General features: G+C 38.4%; 1 long non-coding RNA gene across 1 annotated transcript; it reads left to right on the top strand.

Annotated features, from left to right (window-relative positions):
- Positions 1–832: 832 nt before the first annotated feature.
- LOC148349072 (uncharacterized) lies at positions 833–11964 on the top strand. The gene is made up of 4 exons (XR_015847395.1): positions 833–989; positions 3696–3849; positions 10156–10346; positions 11581–11964. It is a non-coding gene; the product is annotated as an uncharacterized LOC148349072 (long non-coding RNA).
- Positions 11965–24906: the final 12942 nt, after the last annotated feature.

The following is a 24906-nucleotide window of genomic DNA, read 5'->3' as shown; positions in this document are numbered from 1 at the left end:
TTTATTCTACATTTTAAGACGTGTACGACGTACAAGAAAATCTGTACGGAAAAATGCAAATTTGTCAATGATTGGTACCATCCGGTATACACCGATTATCACAAATCTGCAAATCAATCAAGTCAAACGAGTTGGCCGCGGCATCATTTTTTCGTTGAAAACGAAGCGGGCGTTTGATGCTACTGCATGCGTCCACCGCTGTAGTGCCTAATTTTGACTCCCCTGCAAAATCCTCCCCCCCTAGCGTGAACGCGCATTCTACAATTGTATTCTATATAATAAGCTCATTAAAACAATAAAGCTATTGTCGAAAGCGCAGCAGAATGCGCGTTCACGCGAGGGGAAGGATTTTGCAGGGGAGGCGAAATTAGGCACTACACGTCAATTGTTGATATTGTAGTTTGGTTTACAAAATAGAAATGCCAACTATTTTTTTCCTCCAAAAATATCTTTATTTACAAATTAAAATTTAAAGAGTTATTAATGGATATTTTAGTTACGCTGATTACAATTGTTCTTTTTTTATTATTATTAAGAATACGAACAGAATTATATAACGAAACACACACGTACAATATAACATGTTAAACTACATAAATAAACACGTTTGAAAAAAATATGGTGGAAGATTTTTTTTTGTATTTTGTAAGGGAAAATACGACAGTTTGTAAGGACATGGAGCCTTGGAGGTTGACACGTATGTATCATTTATATGAGCTATTTTATAAAACTGTGGCTCAACGAAATATTTGTGTTTGGATTGAGAATAGTTAACAGCAACGTGTTTTACACCATTCCTCAATGTTGTTATAGAATTTTTAAAAGTAAACGAATTCAGCAATAAAATGTCCTGTTCCTGTTTTGATCTCTTTAAGGGAGCAGCCATTTTGTTTGTTTTTGAGTCAGCTCATGTGACATTCACAATTTAATTTGTGAGCTGTTTTATTTGATTGGAGATATTTTTGAAGAAGGCACAAGACGTCAAAAGTGTAAGTAAAATTCTATTTTTTCATCTGTCAAATATTACACATCGGTAACTATTGATAATATGTTGTAGGCTTTGGAAAGTTCCTCAAAAATCGGTCGAATCTTCTGAAAATAGCAGAGTTAATGTTTATTGTTTAGTTTATCCCCCCTCAAATCATAATTTGTGAAGCAAAAAATACATTTTATTCATTTGTTTTGCTAAATCAGTCAAAGTGTTAAATCGTTTTCTATGTGTAGGCTATGCTATATAGCTCCAGTACTTTTGAATGCTAATGAGACAATCCCTTTTTTTCTCTCCTCATAAAATAAACAAAGAATAAATATTTACATGTTGAAACGTCAATATCCATATCGCCAAGTTAGTTTAAAGTAGTTAATTCATTTCCAAGTCAATGATAGCTAACTAAACTGTATCCCGAAGTCACAAGTTAAATGTTTGCGTTTTATTATTCTCTTTATACATGAGACAAAGCAATTAGGGATGTTTATATGTTGCTGGAAATGTGGTTTAAAAGTTAGAATTTCCCTTTCAAAATCGTCAGACAAAGTAGTATAGTACAGTGGAACCTCAGTTCTCGACCATAATCTGTTCCAGAACCCTGTTCGAAAACCGATTTGTTCGATCACCGAAATCATTTTTCCCATTAAAAATAATGTAAATCGTTTTAATCCGTTCCAACACCCTGAATGTTTACCTTGAATGTTTAACGTAAACATAAAGCTAACCCAGGCTAATCGTACGTTCGCGTTATCGTAATCTTCCGCTTGCACTGACTTTCTTCGGAGGCATAATTAGGGGCTAAAACACTTCGTACACCTATATTAAAAGCGAAAGCAAAACGAAGCACGTCCGCACGCGATAACAGTTGATCACGAAAAGAGCGATTTACACCCGTACGTAGCTCAGCATCGCACCCTAGCGTACGCACTCACGCATTACTGGCGTTTGAACTCCGTTTTTTTGACCGAACAGCGAAGCAAGAATTTCTCGAAATTTTTGGTTGGACTCGGATTTGTCCGAATTGAGAGGCGTTCGAAAACCGAGGTTCCACTGTAATTGATATCCATGTTTATGCTAGCTATCTTCAGTGCTACCTGTATGCCAATGTCCACAAAGATTTATAATTGACTTTTTTTTTTTAATTCTTTTTTGACAAGAATTAATGAGTACTCAATCATTGCTTGAGATGTGTCTCAAAAGTTGGAACATCTCTTTTTTTATCGCAAAATCAAGCAAATAGTTTAATTGCTTGATTATAAGGTGCACTATAAAATTTCTGGCCAATTTGGGATTAAAGGTGAACCTTATTGTTTGGAAATGTTTTTCCACACGTATGCTAAGTATCTTCAGTGCTACCTGTATGCTAATGTCACACCACATTATAGGGTCACTAGTTCACATTTTTATATTCACTTTGCACATGATCTAAATTGATAATGAATGTTCAGATGTCACTGTAAGTGTGTCTTAAAAGTCGGAATGTGAAACATCTTAAGTTAAACAGCATGTCAAGAGAGTTGTGGCAGTTTCCCCAATACAGTACACGAAAATGCCCGTCATTAGCCTGTCTTCGGTCTCTTGTGACAGGCCCGCCGTGACCCTGGCATAACCCCCTACCTTAAAGTTTAATCGCGCCAATAAAGCAGATCGGCCTTTTGACCGAAGAAAGCTTGTCGTAAAGTTCCTTTCATTGCTAACAGATGTAAACTCGAAGCGCCATGTCTGTCTCGTTCATATCACAGAAAGAGCTAACGCTGTGTTTTTTTTGTGTGTGTTTTTTTTTTGTCAATCCCACCGCCCTACTTTTATTATAGTCTGACTAGCGGCATCTCTTGAGAGCGTTTGCCCCCAAATCTGGGAGCTTGTCCTCTCCCCTGTTTCCCTTCCTGCTCCTTAACTCTTTTAAATCAGGAGGAGATGTTTTTTTCTACCAGCTCACGGCAAAGGCCGAGAGGCTTGACCCCGGGGTTTCTGCTCCTTAAGCCAGGCTAACCTACAGTGATCACAACCCCCCACCCCTCCTTCTCAATCTTCTTTTTACTCTCAAGGTTTTGCCCTCGTGTAGGTGTTAGATCAGGGGATGGTGTAACGGTTGTGTGTGCAGCCCTTTGAGACTTCTTTCGATTAAGGGCATCACAATTAAACAAGACTTGACTTTTAATTTTTAGGTAACATGCTCCGTGTTAGCGGGTTGGTGGTGGCCCGTGTCTTAAACCAGGTGTGAAATATGGCAGGCTACACTAAAAACGATACTGCATCATCCGTTTTATCTCTTGGTCACCTTATTAGGCTTCTTTATCCATGAAAATATTGTTTTTCTATCTATTTTTTGTTTTAGATCTCTGCACCCTTTCTTTGCCATTATACCCCTTAATTTACAATTTTGAAAAATGTTAAAATAAGGCTCAAAAGAATTATATAAATAAATAAACAGTTGTTCTGTTACCTATTTTTGGGGGGTATTACATCAAATCTGCTAAAAAAAATGTTTAATTTATTTTATTTTAATCATATGAACTATAATAACCTTCTATAGCAGGGGTCTCCGTCGGCACCCACCAGGATGCACCCTCAGGACAGTTAAGGTGCCCGTGGACCTTTTCGGAAAATAGATCACCAATGCTGGGCCATTGGGATTTTCTAGTGATTTTCGAGTGGAACGGTGGTTGACTGAATCTATTTAACCTTACTTTCAATCATTAACCAGGTAACCGGCCTGGAGACATGTTGGCCTGGAGAGGGATGCGGGCCACCCGGCTGTATTTGCCCAAGATACACCACAGGAAATGGTTCTTCTACGATCCTTGTGGTTTAGAGATCCAACCAACTAAACCAGTGTTTTTCAACCGTTTTGAACCAAGGTACACTTGTATTTATAAAAAAGTTCCGAGGCACACCGTCGGTGGAAAATGTTTGAAAATGAAGTTATTTCAAATATTTTACTGTACTACCTCATAAGCAGATAATTAGTATATAAAAACAAGAAAATAATACTTAGAATAGAAAAGAATGGTGTGCTTTATTTATGTTTTTATTTTTTACAGTGCAATCTTAAACCGCTTTGTAAACAAATTAAGTTATTAAATGTACTGAACTACCTTATGAGTAGATAATAAGTACATAAAAAGTATATACAAATCTACCGCCACCTACTGATATAGATAACTATTACAGTTCCTCTTCTGAAGATTGCAAAAATACTGAATAATGGCCTGATTTTTTTGGAAAGATAAAATTGGGCAAATTCTAGCGGCACACTAAACAAGGTCTCACGGCACACTAGTGTGCCCCGGCACACTGGTTGAAAAACACTGAACTAAATAACTTATTAATAACATAGTAGTAACATAATAACTTATTTTAGAAATGCAAATCAGATTGGGTGCCCTTTGCACTGAGAAGTAACAAAAAGTAGGTCTCGGCTTGAAAAAGGTTGGAGACCACTAATCTATAGTGTTAGACAGATATTTATTCTAAGAACAAGGCCTACAAATATCATTTTTAGCAATAGGACTCTTATACAGATATAAAATGAAAAAGCACTACAGGTGATAACAGAAAATATACAGAACGACCAAGATCAATTACTCATCCCAAAACAAAATTAAAGTAAAAGGCTGAGTCCCATTCTTCGCACTTTCACTCGCTATGTGCCCTAGTCACTCGGTTTGCGCGTTCACGTGAAAATGGGGTGTGTCCCGATACTCTCAAGACCGAGGCAGAAGTGCCCTCAAACCATGTCGTAGCCACTTCAAGACCGAGGGGGCTCTCGACCTCACTTGGCAGCGAAGTGACTACCCAGAAGGCTTTGCGAATTCTCAATATCAACAAACATGCCCGAAAAGGAACCGCACAAATGTAAGTAGTTTTCCACAACCACGCATGTATTTGCAACAAAATGTATTGAGATATCTTAGTTAGACGTAAATGCAATAGAAAATCGTATTTTCGCATTAAAACACGAACACTGCAAAATCGCTACTTTACGAAGTGCACTAATCTACCAAGGGAGCTGGCAAAAAAAATCTTTACGCTACAAACTGTAAAGTAGGATAACTGCAGAAAATCACGGTTCAGCCCATCCCTGTTTTTATCTTAAACGAGTCGTGCTTTGACATCTACATGGAGCAGTCAGAATACCGTTCTGGACATAAGCCCTTGTTTACTGCACACAATTTCAGGTGTCGTGTTTTATTTACAATATGATTCTTTCATGTGAGATCAGAATGTATTAGTTTTCATCATGCATTATGAGTAATGTCTCCGAATTTCACGTGGAAATACAGTTGAAACAAATTACTATCACATAGGCCACTGCCTTCTCTGTAAACACATATTAAGTAAAATAATTACCTTCTCAAAATGTTGTCCAAATGTGGAGACAATTCTAAAGCATATGTGATGCTGGCCAATAGAAGGCTCTTACAGCCATAAGAATAACATGTCATTTTTTTGTATCTATTCACTATCAAATAATTATCCAGAACACATCCTATAATTTCCTGTCTCATATCAACTTGTTGAGCATCCTATACACAGTTGTTTTGTACAATACATCAGCATTAAGTAATTCTTGTTTTTTCCACCCAACCTAAAGGCCACTGAAGAACGTCCCGTGGAAGAGCTGGTCACCATCACAGCTACCACGCCATCCACACCACCGGGCACGTCGTTGGCACCTTCTAATCCGGCGCCAAACCCCAAATCACCCAGAAAAAAAGGAAGCACGATACACTCCTTGACTTTTTGAAAGCGGAGTCTGCCGGAGCGAAGAAAAGGCTCGAAGAAACTGTGGCCAAAACTGAGCGGTTCCCGTCCTTTTTGGGAAGCTCGTGGACAAATTTCCAGAACAGTGACATCTCTGCAATGTTTCCCTTTGTTTTATAAAAGGATTTTTTTTTTTATTATTAAGAACTCAATGAAGTTCCAGTTTGTGTTTCCAGCTTTTATGGAAGTATTGGTATATTTTTGTTAAAATTTGTGACACATTATTTATTTACTATTATGTATTTTGGCCCAATGTGAGTTTGTTTTTCTGAAAGTAAACTATTATTTAAGCTGGAGTGATTTGTAGTTGTTTTCTGTCCAACAGTCACATAGTTCACACACAGTATCTCACATCATTATGAAATAAACCACCAAGGTGTTACTCAAAATTAAGATGTTTATTGAATAGTAATGCAGAAAAGCACATAATGCAAATGTGGGTCTGACTTCCAGAGCCTAAAATATGGCTTTTGGGCAATTTATTCCATATTAACTGTGGACAATTCTTTGTACGGTGGACCTGGGAACCCTGAAGACCCGTGACACCACATGGTAGGACAGAGCGTGGACCAGCCAGTACACGTAGATCAAGACCTCCAGCCATGGCCCTGTTCCCTCTTTAGCAGCTCCTGCAGGGCCCACATAACCTTCTTGCTCAACCTTAAGTCCTGAATGAGTTCTGACTCCACATCCAACCATAAGCACAGGATGGGAACATTCCTGTCCAACCTGTCCACGCTTATGGGACAGCCACTCTGGAACACAATAGATAACAAACAATTTAGACATAAATGTGGGCATAGCAAAGAAAAAGACCGCTTTAACTGTGATGTAAGCATCATGAAAAAATGTTGAAATGACCTTTTTATATTCAATGACAACTCTTTTGAATTAAATTCCTTATGAACTAAGGTTTTTGGGTCGTACAGGGAAGTTTGGTGACGATATTATGTCAGCTAAAGGGCCAGGTGGACTGTTCTTGTGTTTGTTTACGTTTCGTCATGTCACAGATTCAAGACCCCTACTATATGTCATAAAATGGCATTAAGATACTAATAAGTAGATTGCCATTTATGTCTACACAAACATAGGGTATTATGTGAACGTGCATTGTATGTTAACTCTTACTGTATTTGACCGAACGGGTCATTTTTTTTAATGAGTGTACGTACCTTGTAAAGATGAATCAGCACTACATAGCGCCGAAGCTGTCTTCAGTATAGCACATTTCTCCTCCGTTGATTGGAGACACGGAAAGATGATGAGCTTTCAGGCAATCGGTAATAACACAGCAGTAGCGGGCATTTTTAACGTTGCACGAACTCTCCAACTGACACACTACAGGTTGAGACTCGAGTTGTTTACATGTGACGTAGACCAATACGTCACTGAGGTCTACAGCCAATTAATATTACCGCCATCTCCTGGACAGGGGTGGAACCTTGCAAGTCTTGTCCAAACCATCTCCATTTGCACTCCACTCGCGGAGGGCACTCCTCTATCGAGCGACCTCACTGGAGGGTTCTCAGGGCCGAGTGAGAGAAATGGGATTGGGCCTAAAAGTCTCTGTGGTGAACAAATTGCAAGTGCATACAAGTATGTGTTAAGATGGACGTGTATATATAAAAAAAACAAACAACTTAGAGTCTTTTTTTTTGCAGATACCTTACTTTTAGTCCACTATGTCCAGTCCACGTGTGATATAAGTTTTGGAGGTAGCTAGTATTTTATAATATTGTTGAAAGAAACCTTAACAAGACAAATGTAACGATTTCAATTAGAGCATTTTATAATGCTGTCAGGACCAGAACGAAGACAGGACCCACTTGCGTGCGTTTCTCTTCGTTTTATTTGGTAGAAGGGAAAGGATAGTACACACGATCCTTAGATCGCTGGTCGTGGGGAGCAGGTTGCTCAGACACGGAAGTGGTATTTCCGTGGCGAGCAAAGGCAGTGTCGAGAGCGGGAAAAAACAGATCTGTGGCCGGGACGGGGGAGCAAAATCGTAGTCTAGTTCAGAAAATGGGTCGGAAACAGACGGGAATCAAAACAGGAGAGAGTCAGGGTTGAAAAGCTTGCCTAGCGTGAGCAGAGGTCCGGCGACGGACCGACAACCGGTGACAGAAAGGCGGGGGTTTAAAAAGTGACAGGGAGCCAATCAGCGTCCGAGGCAGTTGGCGCCAAAGGAGCGGGCTCAGGTGCCTCGCATCAGTAATCATGAGAGGAGGTAGCTAGTATTTTATAATATTGTTGAAAGAAACCCTAACGCATTTTATAATGTAGTGATTTTTTTTCTTGATTTAACCATTTTCTTGATATGGTTAGATGGGCAGCACGGCGGCGCGGTGGTTAGCGCGTGTGTGGCACAGTTCTGAAGTCATGGGTTCAAATCCAGCTACCAACCTTACTGTGCGGAGTTTGCATGTTCTGCCCGGGCACTCCGGTTTCCTCCCACATTCCAAAAAACATGCATGTCAGGTTAATTGGCCGGTCCAAATTGTCCCTAGGTGTGAATGAGCGAGCGAATCGTCTGTCCCTGTGTGCCCTGCGACTGGCTGGCAACCAGTTCAGGGTGTCCACTGCCCACTGCCCAAAGATAGCTGGGATGGGCTCCAGCACCCCCGCAACCCTACTGAGGATAAGCGGTGCAGATAATGGCTGGATGGATGGATGGTTAAATGGACATTCCTGATAAGGTCAAGAAGCCTTGATGCAATAAACCAGGGGTGACTTAAAAGCCTCGTGTCCTGCGTGTTTTAGAGTTTTCTCTTCTGCAACTCAGCTGATGCATTTTTTTAACTTGTAAGGGAGCTTGATAATGATCCAGGTGATTGTAATCCCAACTCATTGGAGCAGAGAAACTCCAAACACATTCAGGACATGCAGCTCTCGAGGACCGGGTGGGCCACCCCTGCAATAAACAAATGAATGTGCTTTTGTATGCATTTCAAATCCAGAACAGGTCGGTGGCAACCCTAACACAAGATTAATGTTAATGATCTCTTTCCTGACTCGCGACGGTGAATAAAAACGTGTATTTTAGTTGTCGGCCTCTGGTTCTTCTCTGGTTTCTACTTCTGCCGGTGCAGCCGGTGACCTCTGACCCCGCCATATAGCGCCAATCCAGCTGCAGCTTTGTCCCGCCGTCTGAATGGCTATTCATTAGCCGAGCAGCTTTTTTGCGTTTGCCCGATTGTGTCATTCCGTTCGCATTCCTGTGTGCGTTGGAGTGTGTGTGCAGGCGTGGTGGGGGTCCGTGCATGGGACAGGTACAAGCGCGTGTGTACATGTGGCAGGGAAAAAAGGGGGAAGGGTCATTGAAAGTTGCATGTTATTTTGCAGGGGGATAAAATACTTTTCCTACTGTTAAGATGCCTAGCACACGTTGCCCATACTTGAAGTAATGTAATCGAAAAGATAAATGTATAATATTGGAAGTAAAAGCAATAGAGTAGCTATGCCTACATATGGTAACTTTAAAAATAAAATATAACACTATTGGGCCGTCCTCCTACATGGTGTCTTATTTTCTGCACATATGAAGTCATTTTAAGCTTAGGAACAAATCCAACAATTCAGAGAAGTTGGATAAACTATGCAGCGTTAGTGCAAATCAAGACTTGTCTGGTTTTTGTCTTGTCTTGCCATTTTATTGCTTTGTTTTGTATGCTTACAATTGTACCTAAAAGCATATTTGTAAGGCCTGCAATTCATTTGTAAGTCTTTACTTACTTTGACCTTTTCTTTCATTTTCATTTGTTAGTTTTAATTCTTAATTTATTTAAGATGTTTTTTAATTAATATATAGAGTACTTGTTGATTGTGGATTTTCTTTATTCACAAAAATGTGCAATATCATAAAGTTACAAAATTCCAGTGTGATCATCCAACTTCAGTTCGTCTGAACAGCGCAAAATATCAAAATACTGAAGAATGTGTTGGGAAAACTCAAGATCACAAATGCGGGATGTGAATTAACAAAAAAATAAATGCGCACTATTTGTGACATAATACTGAGTTTTAAAAATCGTAGGATGGGACTTTTCATAAAGAAAGGTATTTTGTTGTTGTTTTGTGAATTTTTACTAACTACAGGTTTTACTTATTTTTAATTTGTTAATTTGTATTTTTAGTTTTTAAATTTTGGTTTTAATTTTTGACTTTTTATACAAGTGTGATTTCAGTTCCATTAATTGTGTTTGAGTCTCATTTGATTTTCTCATTTATTTTGTTTTGTTTTGTGAATTTCCACTAACTGGGAATGGGCTCCAGCACCCCCGCGACCCTACTGAGGATAAGCGGTGCAGATAATGGATAATGGATTATCATCATGAGATAATAACGGCCCACCAGCTACCTCTACTCACGATTAACTTAAATTTATTGTTTCGATGTTGCAGTGGCCAACCAGTCCAGAATGTGGAAATTCATCATGGGTTCCAACTTACCTTTGACCCCGAGCAAGTAAAGGTGGACGGATGTTGCAACGCACCGACGATCGGCGTCCGAGCGTCGCCTCGTCCATCTCGCTCTCTGACAGTCTAATCGTCATCCAAGTGGGAAAAAGATCATTACAGTGAGTCCACAAAAGGTAAAAGCAACACAGCGGTCGCAACTCTTGACATTTTGTCTGGAATGAATTTTACTTTCATTTCTAAAGAGGCCCCACTGTATTTATACAACACTCCCTTTAAAATCAAACTGCACTGAGCTCATTTGGCTTCTCCGGATTTTTTTTCAGCCTTGGAAGTAGAAAGGAGCACATTTAGAATTTCCAAACTAAATCAAATGCAAACTTAAGAGGCCGGATGGCCTCCAAGCCAAATTTTTGTTGGCAGGCGCTGAGATCCAAACGTCTTGATGTTTGTGGGTCGAGCAGCTGATGTCGATGGAGCTTCACCTCGGCTCACCCGCGTAAAACTCTAGGCCACCGGGCCACATCTGGTCTCGGCAAGTTATTTTATGTGGTCCGCCAAAGATTGCAGTAAAATTTTAATATCCCCAATTGGAGGCAATTATGTAATATGAAGCTGGGATCATTTGGGTTTCCAGTATGGGGATTTTTAAGGAAGGAACCAGAAACCGAATATTTTGTATAGCCTCTGGCTAGCAGACATGATGGTGAGTTGTGAGCTGCTCTGGTTGGCCCAAAGCAATTACAAAAGATTAATGGTGTTTTTTCAGTATATTATGATCTAAATTTTACAAGTTTATACAGGTTTTTACTGCCCTCATCATAGCAAGTCAAGTGTTTAAAATGTGAGAGTACCCATACCCGGTATCAGTCATTTAGTGGAGTGGTCGGCCACATTTTCTGTACCACGGACCGGTTTAATGTCTGACTATACTCTTGCAGCCCAGTCCAATAATAACGGTATCAATAACAATAATAATAGTAATATTAATAAGCCCAAAATCCACTGTGTACCACTAAACTACTAGAGTTCTAGAAAACATAGGAAAAGGCATTTGATTTTATCTAATATTTTTACTCACAGTACCATGTCATACAACTTTGTTTTGGATGAACTATTTCCCATGATACTCCCTTATATCATTGTACAACCTGGCACCATGAGTAAAAATAGTGTGATGGTGATATAAAATCGAATGCCTTTACCATTGTCTTCCCCAACCCTAGTGATTCCAGTTGCATTCAATGCTAAGAAAATTAAGTCAGGGATATTTGTGGACTGATCAATCATTGCTCAAATACAGTGATATTCTACCAATGCCTGTTTTTTAAAATAAAAAAGAAAGTAGGCATGAACTACTGCATAGTGTAGTATTATTAATTACCCTTATTTTTTTGTTCTTTTCTTCAGAACAATACTTTATGATTTACTGTCTTAGACATTGTGTCGCAGATCCTCTGGAAAGATGTTGTTCACCCCCGGGCGATCAGTGCATCCCACTTTGGGAAAAACTGCTTTACATATAGGCTGAAGCTCCCTTACATACGCCGGGCCTGTACTAGACCTGTGCCTGTGGCACCTTAATTAAAACTGTGCCTATGGGCCTCCATTTCCTCTCTATATTTCCCACAGTGGAAACTTGACATCTGGCATTTTGGAGCTAGCATTTTGTATCCTTCCCCTTGACCATCTTTGTTTTCAGGTCAGTTGTTTGTAGTGAAAGAAGAAGCAAAGAGTATAAAAACTGGTTATCCTATTAACCCTTTCTCATGATTGGCTTTACCTGTGTTTGTATGTTCGATGAGCTGACCTAATAAATTTTGTGTTCTAATAATTAGTGCTAAAGGTTTTTAAAGCAATAAAAAACAAGTGTTCCCAAATTGCCTTCCTAGTTTTGTTTAAGTACTTATCGTAGTTTCCCATAATCTTCACTTATTTGCTATGATTGTATTTGTCTGCTATACAATATATTTGACTGAAATTGCTAATCCGAACAACCAACGATTTATAAAAGGAAACTCTTGAAAATGATCACGGGTGCCCCAAACCTTTTCTTCCGACTGTCAGCCGGGCCTGGGCTGTCCCACCTGCTCAAACAGAGCGGCTAAGACCGTCATTATGTCCTCGGGCTGCAAGAGGGAGTCAGTGTAGAGTTAACGTTGGACTTTCTCGGCAGAAAAATACCCCCTGCTGTTACCCCCACTATATTTCTCAGCGAGGATTACACTTACGAGCTGTCGTCTTCAAAACGCGTTTGAGCGGGTCGTTATGTTTGATTTCGAAATTAAAAATGTTGCGCAGGCAGCCTGCTGCAGCTTCATTGTTTTGAGTTAGTTTTTTTTTTTTTTTTTTTTATACATGCAAATAAATACATTAATAATTAAAGTAGAAATAGTATTGGGAAATAACAAAAGTGCTACTAAAGTGCTGTAAAGTTCATTTTCTACAGTCAAAATGTCTATTTGGTATTTGAAAGTCAGTCCAGCCATTGGGCAATTACACTTAGCACGCATGTTTGCCAGATATGCAAACAGGAAGTCAGAGTGCATAGAGGAAACACACGCAAGCTTTGCAAAACTGTACAAAGACCACACACAGGAAGGCCGACTCAAGCAGGACATGCCATTAACTTATTATGGTTTTTATTTTGTTTTTATTAGATGCCAGAAGAATATCTACTGAGATCAAAAGTGTAATAATGTCAAGTCATGTTTTTTGTATAGCCTTTAATCACAAGAAGTCTCAAAGGGCTGCAAAGACCGAAGACTATTAAAGGTCTTTTATGAACTACGTAAATGTAATCAAGAAAATGAAAAAAAAGAAGATTAAAAATCATGGTAATTAAAGTCCACTTGTTCTGTTGGCTTATTATTTTGTAAACCATATTTGATTTTTTTTTTGTTCTTTATTTTTAGTTTTGTCCCACTACAAAAGATTTTAGAATAATATTTACGGAATTAAAAAAATGTCTATATATTTTTTTCCTTTCTCATAATAGTTTTATTTATCAATTTTTGAAGTCGCCAACAGCCGCCCAAGAGGGGAAATAACGTAAAATAGGTCAACTTAAATTCTAAAATTCTAAAAACATATATTAAAATATTGATTAAAGTTTTCCTTGATTTGTTGGTATATAATTTTACAAATTTTCATACACATTTTTGTTATTTTAGCCAGTAAAAGAATAGATATATTTTAGTATATTATTGCAGTTTAAAATTAATTTTATTTTCTTATTCTTTTTATCTATTTTACTATATTTTTCCTGGAATGTGAACATTCCATTAAAATGATATTTGCTAATATAATAAATATAAATTTCAACTAAAGTAAAATGTAAAATTAACATAAATAAATGTAATAAACACAACATTTTTTTCTTATTTTACTGTATTTTGGCTGAATTATTGCAATTAAAGTCTAATAATTGTTTTGTTTTTTTTTTTTTTTTTCCCTTTTCATTTTTCTTTTGTTCTTTATTTTTAGTTTTGTCTCAACACAATATTTTAGAATAATGCTTATGAAATGAAATAAACACATTTTTCTGTTCTCATTATAGTTTTTTTCCTTAATGTTTGAAGTCACCAACGGTCACCCAAGAGGAAAAATAAAATAAAATGGGTGAACTTCAATTCTAATATTCTAAAAACATATTTTAAAATATTTCATTATTTTAAAATCATCTTTATCTTTTCCTTGATTTGTTGGTATAGAATTTTCCTTTTTTTTTAACCATGGAAATATATATATTGTTGCAGTTTATAAATTATTTTTCTCCTTTATTTTTTTATTTTTCTATATTACTGTATATTTCCTGAATGTGAACATTCGAGTAAAATGATTTTAGTAATATGAAAAATATAAATTTCAAGTAAAGTTATGTAAGATTACCATAAAAGTTTACTTGGTAAATATTTTTTTAAAAATTCTTATTTTACTAAATTTTACCTGAATACAAATAGTCTGGTAAAAATATTTACAGTAACATAAAACATTTTTTTAAACTGTAGTAAAATACAAGAACAAACATTTTTACTTTGATAAACTAAGAAAAACTATTTCGCTTATTTCATTTGATTTTTATCTGAAGGCAAACTGTATTTTGAAATATATTGTAAGATTTTAGAAAAACAACTAGATTTCAAACTTGAGTTTACTACTTTACTGTGGTAAACATTACTGTATTTTTCTGAATGCAAAAAGTCCAGGAATTTCTTTGTAAAGTAAAATTTAAAAAAATACAAAAATGACCTATGGGTAAGCGCCACGCCCTTTACTTACTGGGACAAACATTCAACATTCTGTGGACAGCGCTATGGCAAGATCACAATGGGAGACATTTTGCAGGAGGCAATTGGGCCCAGAATGATCACATATCATCTAGAAGTCACCAAAAGGGCCTGAACAATGCATTGGAGGGTTATATAAATGATTTAATTGTTCAAAAGGTCAATGAAAAGCATTGTAAACGTGATAAACCTCATCTTGTTGTCATCACCATCTTAATCAACAAGAAAGAGTATCAGCAATGTTTGTGCACTGCAAGATAAAAAATGTCATTTCCCTTCAACTAAACCTAACCTGACGTGACTTGTAAAATGGAATTTGTCATTGCTACTCGCTTTTATTCATCCAAACTTAGCGTAAAGACTTTTTTCACTCACGTATGATTACCAAAGTACAAAACCTAGTACATAACAGGCCACTGAACGTGATGTAGTAATTATAGATTTCACTCCCGCAAAGTGACAATATCTTGCCTCAACTATTATATTGACTTACCTTAGAACAGATGTAGGCATCCTATTAACTTGATCCACGTTGAGTTGGTGCTGTGGACGACCACAACTTTATCCAAAGCAGACACAATTTAGATGTGGCTTGGAAGAAAGTAAAAAAATACACACCATCGCCCAGCCTCTCGGGATACCTAGTATCAGATTTGCATGCACCTAATGCACACCGTTTGGCCATTTTACAGTTTAAAGTAAAAACATAAACAATGAAAACTGACGAGCTGCAATACATTTCAATCAACATGTCAGCAGAGAATGTCCGCCTGCATGGGGATGGCTACGCGCACTGTGATTGGCTCATCGCAGTTGAGAGCATAGGCCATAGGTCAAATCACAACCTAAGTAAAACTATGGTAGAAGACAAGTTTAAAATTTTATTTTAGCAAAAATAAGAAAAGTCATTTTTTATTTTACAGTATTTTTCTTGAAAGCAATAAGTCCAGGAAAATCCTTTGTGGTAAAAAATAGAAAAACTATAGTAAAACACAAAAATGTTACTTTTTAATACTGTAAACATGACAAAATCATTTCAGGGAAAATATATAATCAGAAAGGAAAAAATATTTTTAAACTGTAATAAAATACATAAATATAGACTTATTGTAGGAAACTGTCATAATTACCGATGGGAATCACCTGTGCCTGCTCCTTTGGCGCCAACTGCCTCGGACTCTGATTGGCTCCCTGTCCCTATTTGAACCCACTCCTTTCTGTCACCTGTTGTCAGTCCGGCTGCGAACCTCAGTTTACTCTAGGCAAGCTTTTTTCGACCCTGACTCCCACCTGTTTTTGCTCCCGTCTGTTCCCCTTCTTCGACCCGTTTTTTTTATCCCGACCATATCTACTTTCCTGTTCCGGCTTACGACCCGTTTCTGATCCCGGCCACGTTTTTTGCTCTCCTGTCTCGGCTACTGACCCGTTTTTTCCGTTCTCGACACCGCCATCGCTCGCCACGGAAGTCCCACTTCTGCGTTCTGACCAACCTGCTTCCTGCGTCCAGCGATCACCGGATCGTGGGTGCAACCCTTTCCTTTCTTCTAATAAAACGGAGGGAAACGTAACGCAAGTGGGTCCTGTCTCCGTTCTGGTGCTGACAGAAACGTTGCAAGTTTTTTGTTGCATTTTTACAGTTATGTTTCCTAATGAATATAAAGTACACGGTTCTTAAACCACAGCCGGCAAAATGTAGAAAATGATACTGGTACTTAAGATTTGATGCAGACCTGCAGAGTCCGGGTCCCGTTGAAAGTAATCCAAGGGAAAAATGTGTATATTTCCAAAGGTAAGGGTGGGAAAAATATATATCCACTATTGTCCGCCGTGTCCACAAACACTCACCTTTACCGGCCCCCACTTCCCGTCATCCCCCGCGTTTGTTACGCCCCTTCTTTTTAATTGGCCAGTACAAGACTTATCAGAATAAGTGTCCAAAATAAATACAAATAAATACATTACAAAAATATACAGCTGCAAATACATATTATACATGGTTACACATATTTATAAAGAAAGACGGTACACCGAGAGAGTTTTCAAAGCTTTAATAATACTATTAGAACTTTCATCCCAAACCGTGCCTGTGAAGGGTAGCAAAACGCTACTAGCAACACGCTCGCAATGCATTAAACGGCTCTGATAAAAAAAATACGGTGCTTGTAGAAATCACGGTAAACCGTCCTCATCTTCCTCCTTATAAATGACGTCATCAAAGTCGTCTTCCTTTACTTTGGGAAAGAGACTTTGTCATACAGACGTCGTCCCACGCTCCCTTATTCAAAAACTCGCTAGCAACACGCTCGCAAGGTAAGGTTCACGTGCAGTAGCTCTGCTTCCTTCTTTATCGAACTGCTCGATTTCGTTTAGCTTGAAAGCTGCGTCATGTGCCTTTTTGTGGCAATTAGCATGATGAGGATATGTCTTCGTTAATTTAATTTGTGCACAAGCTAAGAAGTTGCAGTCTTCCTCGGCGCATATATTCCACCGGTCTAAATCTTACCTTTTGTACTCGAGCGCCGCTGGCCGCTGTTAGAAAAATTACATAAATTGGCTGCATCACTGAATAAGCCGCAGGGTTGAGCGTTTTGGGAAAAAAGTAGCGGCTTATAGTCCGAAATTTACGGTATATGGTAAAGTGAGAAAAAAAATATTTAAAACATATAGACTCTTATTGTGGTAAACAATTATTGTTCTTCTTTAACCGTATCTTTCCTGAATTCGAAGAGTTCAGAAACATCTGTGGAATGAAATAAGAAATTGTAGAATATGAAAAACATGGAATAATAGAATTGCGAAAAGGATATCTTTTCTTTGCCCCTTTGCAATTCCAACCCATACCGAGCAAACACAATATTTTCCCTCCGACTTTTCAAAGGCGAAATCGCTTTCCCCCTCGCATGGCAGCACTCTAAAACCGCCATAATTCAGTGGACTTCAAAGAGCAGATCATATTTTCTCTGGAGGTGTCGCAAGGTCGAGGAATGCCAACACCGACGCTAACACCTTCGCAACAAGCGTCTGGGCCTCTCCGGATCCCCTGTGGCGCCATATTTTTCCCTCCTTCAGGATAAGGAAATGAAAAAATCCCGGGCCTTTAAGTCTCAGTGTGACCCGTCTGCCCGGGTCGCTAAACTCGAACCCCCCCCGCCTTTATGCGTGAAATGGGGTCGGCGTGTCTTGCACCATGTCGGACGTGTTTCTGATGGCCTTGATGGATTTCTTGGGTGAACTCTGCAGGCCCAGAGTCAGATTGATGGCTTCACGCTCTTAACCTGCCGGGGAGCCCTCGCCTGCACGTGCGAGCTCGCCATGACTCGCCCCCGCAACTCCCTGAAAGATAAATCTCCCCTAAAAGCTGCACCCCGCTGCCCATTCTTAGGGAACGGGCTCTTTCGGCTCGGCTCACTGAAAAGAGCCAGCTCATTAAGCTAATCGGGTTTTTCTTTTTCAAAGGAGCTGTATGGAATTTGGAACTTTGATACTCTCTGTCGCCATCTCCTGGTTTTAAGTCATGATTGAAGCCTTAGTCAGCTCACACACGAATCGCGTGCATGCATATCTCGGACAGGCTTGAATAAATTCTTCTTTTTTTATCTTTTTGGGGTTTGTACTCTAACTAGAAGCAGGACTTTTCTTACTTCCACCATTTTCATGCTATACTGACAAATGGAATTAAAAAAAAAAAACTGAGTATGACGTCTCTCTTCAGAACAACCCAGATTCCTCGAACCAATTGTGTTCCAACCCGAACGGCTCGGATGAAGTCAGAAAAAAGCAGATAGGCGCAATGGAAAAAAGCATAAGGACTCTTTGAACTCAGGTATTGTTGACACATACGTCATAGAGAAAATATTCTACCGTTAAATATTTAAGGACACCTCAAACACGCCCCCTCCTTTGATTATTATAGAAACAATAATAATGAAACATTTTGCGCCAAATTGATTAATTTTAGAAATGTATTATGGTGCTAAGTTACAATAACCTTTATTGTCCCAAACTACAGTACACTCTTACCCAATTTAAACTTTTTCAAACAAATTGTTTCGTGCTAACAACAGAGAGAGAGAGAGAGAGAGAAAATGGGAGAAACAAAGAAAGATAGAAGGAAACTGAGAAAGACTGAGAGATAGAAAATAGTTGACAGAAAGAAAGACAAAAAGAGATAGAAACAAAGCAAGAGAAAGTAAAAGTGAGAGATAGAAAGAGAGAGACCAAAAAAGAGAGAAAGAGACAAAACATAGTCAAACAGAGAGGGCAAGAGAGAAAGAGAAAAGGACGAAGAGAGAGGGAAAATAGATGAAGAAGTAGGTAGAGAGAAAGAAAGGAAGAGAAATAGAAAGAGGGAGGAAGGGAAAAATTTCGCAAATGAGAGAGAAAGAGACAGACAATGAAAGGGAAAAGAAAATGTCAGAGAGAGGCACAAAGAAAGAGAGAGAGAGGATGAGGGAGAGAAAGAAATGAAATAGAAAATAGAGAAAGACAAGGGTGTGAGAGAGAAAAGGAGAGGAAGAAAGAGAGAGAAAGTAAAAGAGAAAGAATCTTTGAAAAACAAGCTGGCTCTCGTTCCCTTTAAAGAGCCAGCTCATGGAGCCGTTTCGTTCTGCAACGACCCATCACGAGTTCACACCGAACCTCATCATCATCCTTCATGTTTGCTCAACCGCCATCACACGAAAACAGCTCTTAGAAGGCCTCTTTTAATCCATAAAGACCACTCAAACTGGCTAAGTCGCCACATGAGATGTTTTTTTTTCACTTCAAATATGCCTTTTGGGTGGGTAATATATGAGGACCCCTCCCCAAACACTCCACCCGGACCCCCCTCAACGCCCTCTCGCCGTGTCAGCCCGTTTTGGATGAATGACGGCCTATCATAACTGTTGCAATTATGCAGAATAAACATGGCCGTTCACGTATATAGCCGCACATTGTGTCAATCTGGAGGTCCGGGAATCCACATGGGGGTCTCGGGGAGTTCTTTATGTGTACCCCACTTTAGGCCAGCTGCACGTGCTTGTAATTTGAACAACATCTGGATGCAATATGAGACAAAGGGGGACAGGGGGCAGCAGCAGTGCATATGTGTAGAAAGTAAGGGTGTAATCTGAAATGAGTAATCAAATTACAGGCGGTTAAAGTAATCTGATAGGGAAATTAAAACAGTTGGCATAATCTGATAGCCACCGCACAGGAGTACTCGCTTAGAGGAGCAGGTTTGTTAAGGACTCAATTTGTGAGGGAATTTGGTGAGATGATGTTAAGCAAAGATTGGATGACTTAGAACACATGTGTCAAACTCAAATGTGGCCTGCCACATCATTTTATGCGGACACTGAGAAAATCCTGAGAGAAGCACAAGAGAAAAATGGCTTGCAGTTTTTAATATCACCACTAGGTGTCATCAAAGACAGTCGCCTACTGTGGCTGTATTTGCTGACCAATAATCAACCTGAAAGCATTGAGGAAACCCATGACGATGTTATTTTACTGAAATTAAAAGTCACAGCTGTTTAGGGCAATATTAAAAATACAAAATTGAAACAGTAGTATATGTTGAGGTTTAAGGAAGATTTAGCTCCCATCTATAATAGATATAAAATCGAACAAATTTACCACATCCAAGTATACATTTTCTGTCACGGCCTGAACGGAATCAGGACCCAAATGCGTATCGTTGACCAAAAGTTTATTGATAGAAAGAGGAAGGGCAGCGCCCGCGATCTAGTGTTGGCTGGACGCGGGAAGCAAGCCGCTCACACAATTAGATCGTGATCCGAATACAGAAGGGGATCTTCCGGAGTGGGATATGGCGGTGTCATGGACGGAAAACAATAGGTCGATAACCAGGACAGGAGAGCAAAAACGTGGTCGGGATGAAAAACGTGTCGTAACCCAGGGCGGAAGAGCAAACGTGGTCGGGGTCAAAAACAGGTCGAAGCCGGAGATAAACGGGGAGATCAGGAACGGACGGGTGGAAAAACGGGTGCAAAAAGCGGGACCGACGGTAGTCAGACTTAAAAAGCTTGTCTTGTAAACAGGGGTTTGCTGACGGACTGACAACAGGAGAGTGAAAGGACTGGGCTTAAAAAGGACAGGGAACCAATCAGATACCTCGCAGGGTTTGGCGCCAAACGAGTGGGCACAGTTGATCCAAATCAGTCATCATGACAATTTTCATTGGAAAAAAAAAGAGAAATACTTTTGAATCGTTGAGTAAATAATTTGTGTTTGTATGCTATTTTTGTCACTTTCCAGGCTGCATGAGTTTAAAAAAAATTGTCGTGGAAATGAATTTAATTGTTGTTTAAATGCACAGAAAAAGATTAGGAAAAAGAAAACAACTCAATAATCTTTTTATTAATCATCAACGAATCATAATTTCATTTTGAGCCTCAGAAAAGACAGCCAGCCCTCCAACAAAGGCACAGTTTTATGCTATTACTTTACCGGCACCACGCTGAACAGGCACACAAGACATATACACGTATATATATTTATTTGTCTACTTCTCTTTTGGAAATATGTTGCAACCAATATAATTCTTCATATTTTTTTTGTACTATTATTCTGAAGCACTTGCATTTTAGGCCAGTCTACACACACTTTATTGCCCATTAATCCAAGAATGTTTGTTTTATTTTATGACATGTTTATCCTGGAGTGCCTCCTCGAATCTTATTGTAAACAATGTTCACTACGCTGTTATCAATATCAATGAATACAAATATAATTATAATTCTATTACATTTATAATTAAATAAAAGTGGGTATGGGGTAAATATGTATCTTTAAATATATACTGTATTTAATTTTGTCTAAGGAAAAGAATATCTGTTATATTTAATAAGCAATAATCTCCCCCAATGCTGCAAAATGAAACTCTGGCTGCCATGTTTACAAGTGAATAAAATTACTTATTTTTATACCATTACCCTTAACATATTATTTTAACCCGTGATATTTTATCTGGTAAATATTCTTGCGCTAGTTCATTCAGTTGTGGATTTTACATGTTACATGATGATGATATGTATGATAATATGATAATACATTTTATTATTTTCTAAATTCTATTATATTTCATTTTATTCCATTTAATTCAACCTTTTAATGTTTTACCTGATCTGTTGCATGTCAAACAGTTGCGACGCATTGCTGTCCTCTAGTGGCAAAATGGTGACATGACACAGCAATTTTTATCCACAAGAGAAATTGTACATAGCGTCCCCTCCGTCAGCAATCGGTAAGTACACTTACAAAATAATTCGATTTGGGGTTCTATTTATTATTAAAAAGTCACAAAATATATCAAATATAATATGTAATGTACATCTTTTTTTCATTTAAAATTAAAGTATGAATTCTGTTAAATGCAAGAAAACCAGTCTTAAATTTGCTGTTTACAATACAAATAAAAAACAAGAAGGAAAACAATTTACTCAAAGTGACCGCTTTTCCTTCTAATTTTTGCCTTTTGAGAACCCAAAAGAAAAAAGTAATAGAAAAAGGACATATAAAAACAATAAGAAAGCAAGAAAAAATAAAGAAAAGAGTAAAAAAGGAGAGATAAAGAAAAAAAATATATAAAAAGATAAAAAGAAAAGTAAAAAGTATATGGGAAATAAAAATAAAGTAGGGAAAATAAAAAATAAAATGAAAGAGAAGAAAAATGATTTCAAAGAAAAAATAAAGACAGAAGATAATAATCAAGAAGAAAGAAGGAGGGAAAAGAATTGAAAAAAATAAATCAAGAAAGGGTTTTTGTTTTTGATATTTGTATTTTATTGCCAATGTCTCACTATCTCGTAGCAATTTTATTGTGTAATTATAACTGGCTTGGGAATGTTTTTTTTATTTACTAATTCAGTTTTTAAGTATAACGGCACTTTGAGGGCCATGCAAAATGTATGAAAAAATATGACTCCATATATCCTGAGCCTTTGTGAGACTAATGTTTTGGGCTTTACGGCGAGCAACTTGCCTCCGAGGCTTTCTCCACAGAGCAAAAGCTCTTGTGGCCAGTTGGCTACCCACTACTGCTTTGAATTATTAACGTCTTTATGGATTTCCTCTGTAAACATATCTTGACAAAGATGCTTTGAAATGAGTTGTAATTTATAAGTTTAAATACATTTTTTAATTACAATTTTGGGTAAGTGTCCGTATTAGGAACGTAAAAATGAACAGAGAAAAGTGCACATATTCGAAATGGAAGATGGAATATTTCAAGGACAAGGAGGGCAGGTGAAACTGCACAAATTCGTAGAAAAAAAAAGCTTTGTTCTGTTGCCAGACATAATCTTGCTCTTTTTTAGTATTACTTTTCTTTTTTTCTAGATTTATTTTCACTATTTTCTATATTTTCCCACACTTTATCATGGTACTTCTGCAGTGTGGAGCTACAATAACAGATGAATGAGAAATTAACTCCATCCATCCATTATCTGCATTGCTTATCCTCAGTAGGGTCCCGGGGCTGCCGGAGCCCATTCCAGTTATCTTCGGGCAGTTGGCAGGGGACACCCTGAACTGGTTGCCAGCCAGTCACAGGGCACACAGAGACATGCTCTCTGACATGCATGTTTTTTGGAATGTTAAAGGAAACACACGCAAGCACGGGGAGAACATGCAAACTCCACACAGGAAGGTTTGATCTCATGACCACAGAACTGTACCGCACACGCGCTAACCACTGCGTTGCCGTGCTGCCCAGAAATAAACTCAAATAAGAAAAAGAAAAGCAGAAAAATAAGAAGAACAATTAAAATGGACAAAATTACCTGTCTACATTATTACAATTGTATTGTTCTTATTTTAGTGTATTTCCCTCGATTTTTGAACTGAGCTATTTGCATTGTAGAGCTTCAAAAATTAGAGGAAAACATATTAAAACTGATTTTTTTTATCATACTGTAAAGTATCTAAATTGCCTATCAACAGACCAAGGATGGTTTGATTTGAAGGATAATTATTCGTATTCTTCTTTCATGATTACTGATGTGACTCAGCTGTGCCCGCTCAATTGCCGCCACCCGCCGCGGGTTCTGATTGGCTCCTTGTCACTATTTCAACCAGGTCCTGTCAATCCGCTGTTGTCAGTCCGTCTGCGAATCTCCGTGTATACTAGGCTAGCCTTTTTAGACCCTGCTCCCGTCTGTCCCCGGCTACGACCTGTTTTGATCCTGACCACGTTTGCTCTCCCGTCCCGGCTTACGACCCCTTTTTGTTCCCGACTACGTTTACTCTCCCGTTCAGGTTTACGACTCGTTTCCGATCCCGACCACGCCTTGCTCTCCCAGTCCTGGCTACCAACCAGTTTTTCCGTACCTGACACCGCCATCGCTCGGTATGGAAGATCCACTTTTACAATATTTTACAGTGTGTAAATAAGAACAAAATTCTAAAATAATTTGTTCAATTATATGCCAAATGGCTAACATTGTTTTTTTTAACTATATTTTCCTGATTTTTTTCTTACACTTCTATTCGATAGCATATAAATAACCTATATTTTATGTTGACAATATCTGTGTATTATTGTTATCGCAACATCCATTGCAGCCTGGACATCCTGGAAGGGGGATTACCTCATGTGCGGGCGCTTCTCACGGTTACTTCATTTTCCTCATGTTGAGGTTTTTGAGTTTTTCCTTGCCCTCATGTCGGTTTTAGATCAGGGGATGGTTTGCAATAGTCTGTGGTCTGTGCAGCCATTTGAGTCTCTTTGTGATTAAGGGCTGTACAAATAAACGACTTGACTTGTCACAAGTAATGTAGTAAAATAAGACACATGTTTTATTTATTCGCAAACAGAATTTTTTATTGATTCCCCTATGTCAATAAATACAACTTTTTCGACCTATCATTTTATTTTAAAAACTAAACGTTGGTATAATTGTTTGTGTTTTTTTCCATTTTATTCAAATCCGTTTTTTTGTGTGTGTGAATTAAGTTTTTTTGTACCACTAGGAAGCACTAAATACTACACACTGTCCCTTTAAATGCTCATATAGGCAGGAGCCCAAAACTATCCTCCCTGGAATTGGTCCCCGGGCTGCGAGACTTCTGGTTTGAAGTTTTGAAGGTGAAACTGGCTCGGTGTCCTTGTAAATATGGTAAATGGGTCATGTGACATTAGTTTGTGGTTGACACTGACCGGTGTTGATTCAATCAGCCTACATACAACAGTGAGCGACTGTTTTTATGTTTTTAAAATGCAAAGCATGATCTCATCTTAGAGATAAAGTGCTTCAATTCCGTCCTTCATTATTTTAGCTTTGTGTTTGTCTTTCCTCGTGAGCCATCTCCTCACCCACCCCAAACACACACAAAAGAAACACCTAGCGTCCCTCCCCCATCCGCCCTTCACAGGGGCAGGTGAGTGTTTTGTGTGGTGCTGAGGAAGGGGTGTGGTCACCAACGTATGAAAACTACCTGTTTT

The sequence above is a fragment of the Urocampus carinirostris genome, chromosome 17 (genome assembly GCF_059441175.1).
Source record: "Urocampus carinirostris isolate Australia breed hairy pipefish chromosome 17, RoL_Ucar_1.0, whole genome shotgun sequence".
Lineage (NCBI taxonomy): Eukaryota > Metazoa > Chordata > Actinopteri > Syngnathiformes > Syngnathidae > Urocampus > Urocampus carinirostris.
This window is presented reverse-complemented; position numbering and strand designations above follow the sequence as displayed.